Source organism: Trichosurus vulpecula, chromosome 3 (genome assembly GCF_011100635.1).
Source record: "Trichosurus vulpecula isolate mTriVul1 chromosome 3, mTriVul1.pri, whole genome shotgun sequence".
Classification (NCBI taxonomy): Eukaryota; Metazoa; Chordata; class Mammalia; order Diprotodontia; family Phalangeridae; genus Trichosurus; species Trichosurus vulpecula.
This window is the reverse complement of record NC_050575.1, coordinates 408,692,378-408,702,846: the sequence shown is the minus strand read 5'-3', so window position 1 is coordinate 408,702,846 and position 10,469 is coordinate 408,692,378.

Below are 10,469 nucleotides of genomic sequence, written 5' to 3'. Positions count from 1 at the left end.
AATAAGAGCATGGGATCTCACCCATGGGGAGGACACTTCGCCTGGGACCATTTTCCCTCTTGGGCCTTGATCGAGCTGAGCTGTGTAAACCAGGATCCCCTCAGTTTTGAGAGGATCAAGTGCTGAAGTCCCTCTGAGAGATGATGAATCTATGTCGCCTGTGTCTTTGTCTTTGTTGTGTTAACTGTGTTTGTTAGAGTATTTCCTCTGTCTTTCAATAAAAAACTCTGTTCTGTTGGAAGTATGCCTTATCGCCAGAATGAATCCAAATCCGAACCTAACTTAGCTTAACCGAACAAGGGTCTCTGCTGGTCTCTGAGCCTCGGACTGGTCTCACCCCATCTGGGATCCCAAACTCCCTACTGCCTCTTGGGGCTCTGTAGGAGGATGGGGAGGGGAGAGAGACAGAAGGGGAGTAAGAAAGAGAGGGAAGTAGTAGAACTGTTCAGACCCTCCTCATTTTCAAGCCTGACCCTCCCTGTTGCCTCCTACCCTTTATAGGTCGGAGTCATTCCCTTGAGAGCAGGGCCTGGGTCTTTCTGACTCCTATAGGACCTTACCCTCTATAAATCCCAGTTGGGCAGCCTCCTACCTTGGAAGAGAGGGGAAAGAGCTCTCCCTGTCTTGGATCCTTCTCCCTCCCCAGCTCACTATGCAGAGGACCAAGGACTGGCCCAAGCAGGTATTGGGTCAAATCTAGACACTGAAGCTGGAGGGAAATTAGAAGATTTATTTTAATGTACAACAAATACCAATCACCCAGAGTATGAGCACCAAGGCAGGCAGCCTGGGATTGAGGTTACAGGTGGGGCAGATGGGCTTTTCTGTGCAGAGGTAAAGAAGGGAAGGACCTTCCAGGTGGCTCCAGGCTGTCCCCTGGTTATCAGAAAGGCTTAAAATTAGGACATTCCATCTGTTGATGTTGAGACATCTGTGAGGAAGAGCTTTGGCTGTTGCTCCATCTATGGGGCCATAAAGGGTGGGGGAGCAGGTCCCTGAGGTAGACAATGTCCAGGGATAAGATGGAGAAACTTTACAAAATGGAGTCACTTTGGTTCCTTTGCTACCTACACAGGGAGCCTGGATTCAGAGGGAATGGCCCCTGGGAGCAGCCGAGCCCCAGCCTAGTGAGTGCAGTCCATCCACAGGCTTGAGCAACATCTGCAATCCAGCCATTTCCATACACCTAGAGGGTGGTTTATGAAGCTGGTGATACCTGCCTTATGGATCTCTTCTTTACAAAATTTCTCAGTGGTTATAGCTAAAGAAAATTCTATCAGCTGGTCAACTCTCTATCAAGAGGTAAGCAACGCGTTATCACGATTCCTCAGGAAATGATTGATCGTTGCATTAATCAGACTTCCAGTGTGTGTATAGACACAGGCAAATACATACATTTGTATCAGTCAAGGTCCACCTAATCATCCTCCCATCTGCTCCCTCCCCCTCACTGAGAACACAAGAAAAACCCATTACACACAATGTGTGGTCAATCTGAAAAAAAAAAATCCACAATGCCCACCCTCAGATCCTCTTTCTTGGCCACCACAAAAAGAGGTAAAAAGTTATGAAAACAGAATTTGATTTGTTTAGGCCTAATCCCTCCCATAATCTATCCTTCTTTTAATTCCCCCTCTCCTTTCTCTCCTTTCCCTCCTTTTCACTAGTGAGTCAAATGTATTTCTATACAGAACTCTGTGCTGTGTGTTCTTCCTTTGACTAGAGGACTCAGGTTCAGGCATCAGTTGTTCCCACCCACTCCCACCTCTTTGTTAGGATAGATGTCTATTTATGCCCTATCATTATGTGAACTCCTATTTCCTAACCTTCCTTTCCATCCCACCACATCAGTGTATTCCTCTTCCTCTCTTTCTGCCTTTTCTTTAAGATGAAGACATAGCAGAACCCCTCCCAGGTCTTCTCTAATTTGATTCCCTCTTTGAGCCCTGAGAGAGATCAGAGGGAACACATATCACCTCCCCATATATGAATAAAAGTAGTTTATCCTTTTTTTTATTCCCCTAGACTGGTTCAAGCTTCTTTACTTTCTTATGTTTCTTTTCAGTTGTGTTTGAACTTCTAAAGCTCTCTGCAGTTATGGTCTTTTCATCAAGAATGCTTGGAAGTCTTTTCCTTAAGGGTCATTTCCCCCATGTCATTATACTCAGTTTTGTTGGGTAAATGACTCTTGGTTGTAAGTCCATGTCCTTCACCTTCTAGCTTATCCTATTCCAAGCTCCATGTTCTTTAACTGATGGTTATTACCTAATTGTCTGTGAACCTGTGGCTTTTTGGTACTTGAATTGTTTTTTTTATTTGTTTGTTTTTCTGACTGCTTCCTGTATTTTTCTCATTCACCTGTTAGCTCTGTGTTTTTGGCAATGGTGTTCCTGGGAGTTTTCATTCAGAGATTTCTTTCAGGAAGTGATGTGTGGTTTATTTTGACTTTCTGCTCTGGTCCTAAGACATGTGGGCAGCTTTAAAATTTCTTGAAATCTCATATGGAGGCTCCTTTGTTGAATGGTAGTCAGATAGTCCAAGGTTATTTAAATTTTCCCTTGTTCTCTTTTCTATGTGAGTTGTTTTTTACTATGAGATAAATGAGATTTTCTTGTTTTTTTTTCTTTCAACCTTTTGAATTTGTTTTAAATCTATTATTGCTTTGTGTCTTCTGTTTGTTGTATTCAAAATTATAGAGAGTTTGTTGCTTGGCCCAGGTTTTATACCCCTTGTACCAATCAGTTACCTCCTTGATTCTTTCCATACCACTCATTTCTTTTCCCTCTAGCACTCTCATTCCACTTATAAACATGTTTAACTCTTTCTTCAATACTTCCAGAAATTCTGGATGAGTTTGTGCCCAAGTTGTGTTTTTCAGAGGTAGTGCTTGGAGATATGAGTCATTCTTCTATATTTGTGTCTCTAGTTCCTTTGCTGCCATAATAATTCATTATGGTGAGGCTCTTCTTTTGTTGGCTCATTTTTTCAGCCTACTTCCTCTGCAACACTCCTGGAGGGAATGTTTGGGCTGCTCTTGTTGCTGCTTCCTCAGGGTCCTGAGTGTTGTGTTATTCCAGAATCTCAGGGGCAGGATGGAGGCCTATGAGCTCTCACTGTTCCCAAAGTGGTCTGATCCAGAGCAAAATAGGATTGTTGCCCTCTTGCTCTGAGCTCTCTAAGTTTCTGACCTGGGTTTTAGTCTCTACAAGAGTGGACTGCAGTCTGTCTCTGTCCCTACTGGCCAACTAATGAGCTCTGCTGGATGGCTCAGAGAAAGAGGATTGTAAGTTTCTCTTTATTTTGGTATTCCTGCCCTTGTTATTCCACTGCAGGCTGGGCTGGACCTTGGAAGTCACACCCTGCTTGGCATCCCAGGCCTGAACCACGCCCCTGCTTCTGCAGGCTTCTGCTCTTCCTTGCTTCATTCCCCAGGGTCTCCCTACCCAGGAATTTCAGTTCTTGTCATAGATTCCCTTGATCCTGATTATGTGAGCTAGGCCTGGCTAGAGGGTGAGAGAGCTGCCAGTAGCAGCCATCCTGTTGCAGTTCCTTGACTTGGGTCTGAATCTCCTTGCCCTGTTACTCAGGATTTCATTCCAGAAATGCTCCTTGTGCAGTGTCTTCCCCACTAGACTTGTTCCCAGGGTCCATGGACCTCCTGTTTTCCTCCCTGTGCCAACCTGGACCCAGGTTTCACAGGTTTTTCTGGTTTTCTCCATTAGGATTTGGTCTGGTACATTGTTCAGATCTCTTATCTGTTTGTGGAGAGGAGTTCACTGCATTGCTTCCTCACTCTGCCATCTATGGCTTCCTCTCCTGGATTCCTCACTGGATTTTTTTTTTCTTTTACAGGTGTAAATGGAAGTGACTATGTTCAGGCTTCAGTTAAGTGAAGGGGGTAAAAGGAAGGGGCCAGTCCATGTTATCTTAGGGACCTGAACAATGAGAAGGCAGAGGAGAGGCTTACCCCAGTAGCCTTCCCTTGGGGTCCCCTTCTCTTCCCATACTCTGGTTCTGGGCTGTATGTTCCCGACTGGGTTGTCTTCCTCCTTTGTTTCCTGGCAATGACAGTGCACAGGGGTCAGATGTCTCTCTCACAGCCAAAGATGAGACTTTGAGGGCCTAGAAGGAGGGAGGGACTGGGGTAAAGGGGGCCAAGCCAAGAGGAGGGTTTGTGAGAAGTTGGGCTGAAGATTGGCTGCATGGTGAGGCAGGCCCTTCAGAATGATGAGAGGCTGGAGGCCAGAGGGCACTTGGAGGATCCCACTGAATCTGTCTTTCTTTCTTCAGCTTGAGAGAATTGCCTGGTATGGACCTGATAAAGAAAACAAGTTTCCAGTCCCTGTGTTGTTCCTGTTGACCCCCAGCTTCTCTCCCCAGCATTGACCCCTGGGATCATTCCTGGACTCTACTGGCCCGAGCCCCTGGAAGCATTGTTAGGGCCCTCACCCTGTTCTCTATGGCCTCCCTCCCCCACCTTCTTTTTTTCTACCTGTCTCATTCTGCAGGGAAACAACCAGCAGTAAGGGCCAGAGGGCTTTGGGAATGAACCTGCCTTCACATCTGATGTTTCCCTGACTTCTGGGATTTCTGTCTGACTGCAAAAACAGCCCAATGAATTAATGTTCTTGAGTCTTCAGCTTTTCTCCACAATCTCAGCTGAGCTTCCCATTGGGTGGGGGATTGTGGGGGACAGGATGACAATCTGGAGATATTCTGGCCACATGAAGAGGAAAATAAATGAAAGTTTGAAGATGTGTTAGAATCCTTTTATTTGCTCTGCTGATTCTGTGAGTACAGGTGGGGGCTGGGGCCAAGAGGGGAAGGAGCCTGGGGGAGGCCAGTGTATTGTACTGCTGGGGGGCACTTGCAGACGTGGTCTACTGGGACTTGTTCCAGGGCTTCAGACAGAACCCAAGCTGCCTACTGGAACTGCAACCATGCCCAAATAGGCTGCTGGGGGGCTAGCTCATAGGCTGGCCCTCAGCACCAATTTTGAAAGAGTCCCAATTTCTCTCTGTTTTGTTGTCATTTTCCTCCCCCACCTTGTATGTGTGTCTCTGCTTTTCTTTCATTGCAGGAACCTCCCTAAGGGCTTCTGCGGCCTCTGCTCAGGGCTCAGTCCAGAGCCCTAGGGCTCCATCTCTGTTGGTGATGGCCACTGCAGTGAGTGACTGCCTTGTCCCCTTTTCAGACTGCCCCAGAGCGGCAGCTTTTCATCCCCTCTGAAGAAGGGTAGGGTTAGAACCATAACCTTCTGGAATTAATGAAAGGAGGAATATCTGGTCTCTAAATAGAAAGAAGCCCCTGCCCCTTCCTACCTCTCTGGAGTCCTGACCCTGTACATGGTTAGAGCCAATTTATCACTCTCTACCTGTGACTTCCCTCCTCGCCCCTCTCTTTTCTCCTTTGGAATGATCCACGATGCTGGGAACATCTGCCTTTCCCTCTTTTGTTCACCCTATTGTTTCTTTCCAAAAAAGAGAAATGTTTTAATTATTTCTGTTTCTCTCCTATCTTGTAATCACTATCTCAGCTTAGCATCACACAAGTTTTTTTTTCCCTTCATCCAAGGCCATCCAAGTTTTGCTCACTTGTTCTATAATCCCGGTGTATGGGACTTTCCCATTACAATTATTAATTGATCTAAGGAAGGCAGTCACAAAGTGGTGGAAGCAGGCAGAGACTGAGGCCCTACTGTCTTCTAGCTGATAATGTGATAATTAAGAGAAAACATTTGCTACAAATACGTCAGGTCGGATCCTGGGGTCTTGCTGGGACATTTGTTTCTCAGAGTAGCTAGGACATAGTTTTTACAACAGAAGGTTGAGGTCTCTGTCTGAGCCTCTGTTCATCTCCCAAGAAAGACAAGAGATTTTGTGCTAATAAGTAGATCTCCCCTGGGGTGTAAGCCGTGTATGCCATAGCCAGACATGATTTGGGGACCCTGGAGTTGGAATAGGGAAAGAGCTTCGAGGGGATGGAACCATCTTCCTCTCTGAGCCCAGAAGCATTCTCTTGCTTGACTAAGGTCATCCAGTTGTGGAGGGTTGTACATGGAGGACTTGTCTTCTCTCTTGTCACAAGTCTTCCTGTCCTCCAGTGGCTTACAAGGAGCAGGACAAAAATACTGCTTTTCTATCTCTGATTAGTTCACTGAAATGTGAAACATGTCTCATAGAACTTGAATTGCTTTTCTGTCCCTGATCTCCAAACTCTTTGATCCCCAGAGTCCAGCTTTCCAAATCCCTCTTTTTAACCATTACAGGTGTCCATAAACAGAAGGGGCTGCTCCAGAAGGCCCTGCCTTAAAGGGACTGAGTGACCAAATCCTATGGGCTTTGCTCCAGTGTAGATTCCATACAGGTGTAGGTTTGATCAGAGGGGTCAAATACACAGCCTGCTGCCTGGCTGCTATGTTCTGGAATACTTTGGAAGCAGGTTAAAGAGCAGTTGGGAGATATTTAACAAGGAAATGAAAATACAAAGAAGCAGATATCATTTCATTTTAAAACTAAGTCAGTATGTGGCCTGCAGTGATCCTTAAGTACAGATTGGTGGCTCCCATTTCTATTTGGGGGAAGCTGGGTGGTGTAGTGGAGAGAGTACCAGGCCTGGAGTCAAGAAGACTCGTTTTCCTGAGTTCAAATCTGGCCTCAGAAAGCTGTGTGACCCTGGACAAGTCACTTACCCCTGTTTGTCTCAGTTCCCTGGCCCTGACAGAGACCTGGGCAGGGAAGTAGAGAATAGTGGCCCCTTGGAGACTGGACAAAGCATCCAGGGGTAGATGTGTGGGTGGGAAGGTTTTTTTTGCTACAGAAAGCTCCTCCAGCACCAATTCCAGGAAGCCAGCCCCTTAATCTCAGGTGAAGTCAAGGTGGTGCTCAAAGGAAAAAGCCATGAGTAAGAGAGTGTGTGACTGATAGGGTGCTTGCGTCCTTGTGCTTGGACCCCAATTCCAAGATCACATTTCTCCCTAGTCTCAAAACATTATTCCTGACAGTTCTCTTCCCAACCCAAGGACACTATACCTAACAATTGCTCATGAGTGGGTCCCAGTAAGACAAACTACCTTTCCCTGCAATTACTCATGAGTGGGCCCCAGCAAAACAAATATCTTTCCCCATTACAGGAACAAGCTGACCTCTGTAGAATTTCCCTTGTCAAAACAGGACTATCTTATAACCACGGAATTATCATGTACTGACTGATTCCCACAATTATCATATTCAATTCAGAGGTCAAGCTATAGACATCAACTCTCAAAGCTATCTTGCACCAGACATAACAGACCAAAAATACACCCCTGAGAAGCCCCTTCCCCTGGTTTCCAGTAGTGAATGAGGCCTGTGACCAAGGTTGTAAGTTATCACCTAATTAGCCAATCTGCCAGATAATCCACTACTTTTCCTGTAAAACCTTTAGCATCCTTCCTGTTAGGTCGCAAGTTCCCTTAGGATCTCTGCCCGCCATATTGGCATTACAATAAACCTTTGCCACCTTGACTTAAAGAATGCTTGAGGATGTGAATTCCTTCCAGAAGACCTTCTCCTGTACTTCAGTCCTTGAGGGATCCCTGAATCCCTTAGAACTGCATCATCTCCAGTTCTAGTGAGTATCTCCACTGGGTAACTGTAGGCTTTCACCCTGCAAATGCCACCTCTTTGAAGACTGATGAAAGAGGCATGGTGCCCTGTGGCTATAGCCATAAGGGACTCAGTGAAGCAAGAAAGGGCCTCCCTCCAGATCCATACTGATTCCTGGGCAGATGCCAGTGAACTTGCAGTGTTGTCTGGCAAGTGAGCTGATGATGATTGGCAGATCCAAATGAGGTACTGTACTTTGGAAGGACATTGCAGTGTACCCACAAACCTACTCATTCTGGGTGTTTCCATCCCTCACAGAAAGGGCTACAGAGGAAGCAGAACTCAACCAGGTGGTTGACAGCAGCACAGGGCCAGCAGCCCAGACTGTCCCATTACTGCATAATATGTGCCTCATATGGAAATTGGTCTGTGAAATGGGCATATGAATGCTCTCGAATTTAGGGACTTCTGGCCTTACAGGCTGGCTGAGGAAGCAAGATGTGACAGCCTTTACAGAACTGAGGGAAATGAGGGTATTGGGACAGCAAACAGTTAATAGTGGGAATTGGGTGAACCACACTGACTCCATCTGGTGACTTAATTCTGCATCTAGCACAGTTCCCTTTCTGTTCAATTATAGGTCTGGTCTGATGTCTGTCTTCTGAGAAAACTTGATTCAATTGTGGGAACTGCGAGAAAACTTTATGGCATTGTCTGAACCTAGCCATGCATGGGTGGGAAGCTGAACCAACTCTCCCTGCAGCTTAGAGATCCTTAACTAAGGACCTGGCTTATGCTTGCCAGAAACCTGGTCAGATCCAAAGATTGAGGCAAGAAGTTTCATTACAGTTGTACATCTCAAGCAGCCCATCTGTCTTACCTGAAAACCAGCTCTGTACTGATCAATTACTGCTTCCATATTCCTTTGATTGTTTACAGACACTGTGGGGAGAGGGATATAGCTTTGTCCGATTTCAGAAACCTGTTTGCTCTCCCCTTCCCAATTTGGAAAGTCCCTAATCTTTCCTCCAATTAGAAATCAGATTACTTATTGTTTTCTGGTTAATTATTTCCTTTTAATTAATGTCTTATTTGCTTGTTTTTAATGTATAAAAATCTGTCTCCCCCTGTGTTCTGGATTTGGTGCTAAAGCTGAGGAAGGGCACTAGTCTTGGTTTGTTGGGCAATTGGCAAGCATTGTTTGATAACTTCATATGCTTGGAAACTCAAACCTTTGCTTCCTCCATCACTTCATCTTTCACCCACCACAGCACTCACTGACCAGGTCACCAGAGAATTCAAGATATGGACTGCATTCTGCCCCTGGAAATGTGAACTTCAGGGCAGCATTCTTAAGGGGCAAGTCCCTCACACAACACCAAGGTGACAATATCAATTCCAACCAGAGAAACTGAGACTGTGTCAGAAGGAAGTACAAGCATGGAGAAGGCTGCAGGCACCACGGAGAGTGTCATGGAACCTACTCGCCATTGGTCATATTACACCCTCCTCTACCTACAGGACTTCCTATCCTTCACCATCCTGGAGCTAGCTACCTCTATGCTGGGCTTCTCCACAGAGTTGATGGCTATCACCTCTTCAACTGCCTCCTGACCTTCAGCACCAGCTAGAAAGTCAGCCAGGAGTCATGACTCATCCCTGTGCCCACCTGCAATCCCTTCTTCATGACTCAAGCAGAAGCATGATCAGCACCCCTAGTGGAAGCTCCTTAAATGGGATCACACTTATTACAAGTGTATTTGGGGAATTTGTGGGAGGCACAGGCATCCTAAGAGGAATTGGAGCTGCAGCTACAGAGGCAGCAGCTAGAGGGCAATAGTTAGAGATATAGCACCTGGGGTGCAGCATCAGGGAGCTCACTGGTGGCCAAATGGGAAAATTCTGCAAAAGGACCCCATGGCAATCCCAAGAGCTCCAACCAATCCACAAGTCCTCCAGGTGAAGGACCAAGGGACCAGCTAGAACCCAGAGTCAGGCCCTGAGATCCACAGACCCTAAGGCTGCTGGCCCAGGTGCTCACCTTCCAGGACCCCAATCACCAGTAACTACAGCCCTCACAGCTGTGTCCATTCCTTTAGTTATCTCCACCTTGGGAACATGGGGGCAATCAGTGAGGCCCACTGGGCTGGTTCTGCTCAAACTGGCCTCTTTCAAACAATTAGTCTAACACTCTATCCAGGCACAATATGGGGCCATCTTGACCCATGTGCCTGCCCCCACTTCCTGGCCACTTTCACACGCACAGGAGAATTTCTAGCCAAGGTATGTGAAGCCTCAGACTGTGTCAATCTTTTGCAATTTGCTGAACTTGTCTTACAATATATGTCCTGAAAAGGCTGGACTGGCCCCCATGAGGCTGGCTTGCTATAGTCACTCCCTGTCAAAGAGCAGTCTCCACACGGCAGTGCCTTTGCAGTTGCCCAGGCATATATCCCACCAGAATTTGGTGGTGGACAATTGACCACCACTCTCGACTCCTGCACACCTAACTTCACTAAAGCTTTACAACCAGATGAGGGGAAGAATAAAAACACCTATTCGTTTCCAGCCAGCCATTGCCCATGAACTAACTACCTCAGCCCAATGGCACCAGACTCTGTGTGACATTCCTGACACCAATGGGTATCACAAATATTGCCCCCACAATGTATCTCCAGCTAGATTTGTACCTCCAGTGGTCAAACTTGGATTGAATGGGCAGACTTCAAGAGGGACTTGTAACCTGGGGTGTTGCAGAGGAAGAGGGCCATAGAAAGCTGAAGGATGCACATGAAGGTGACTGTTACAGAACTAAAGGACTAGACTGAGGATACTGCCAGAGGACTTAAATTGGCTGAAGGAGCCGTACTTTGGGAGCTACGG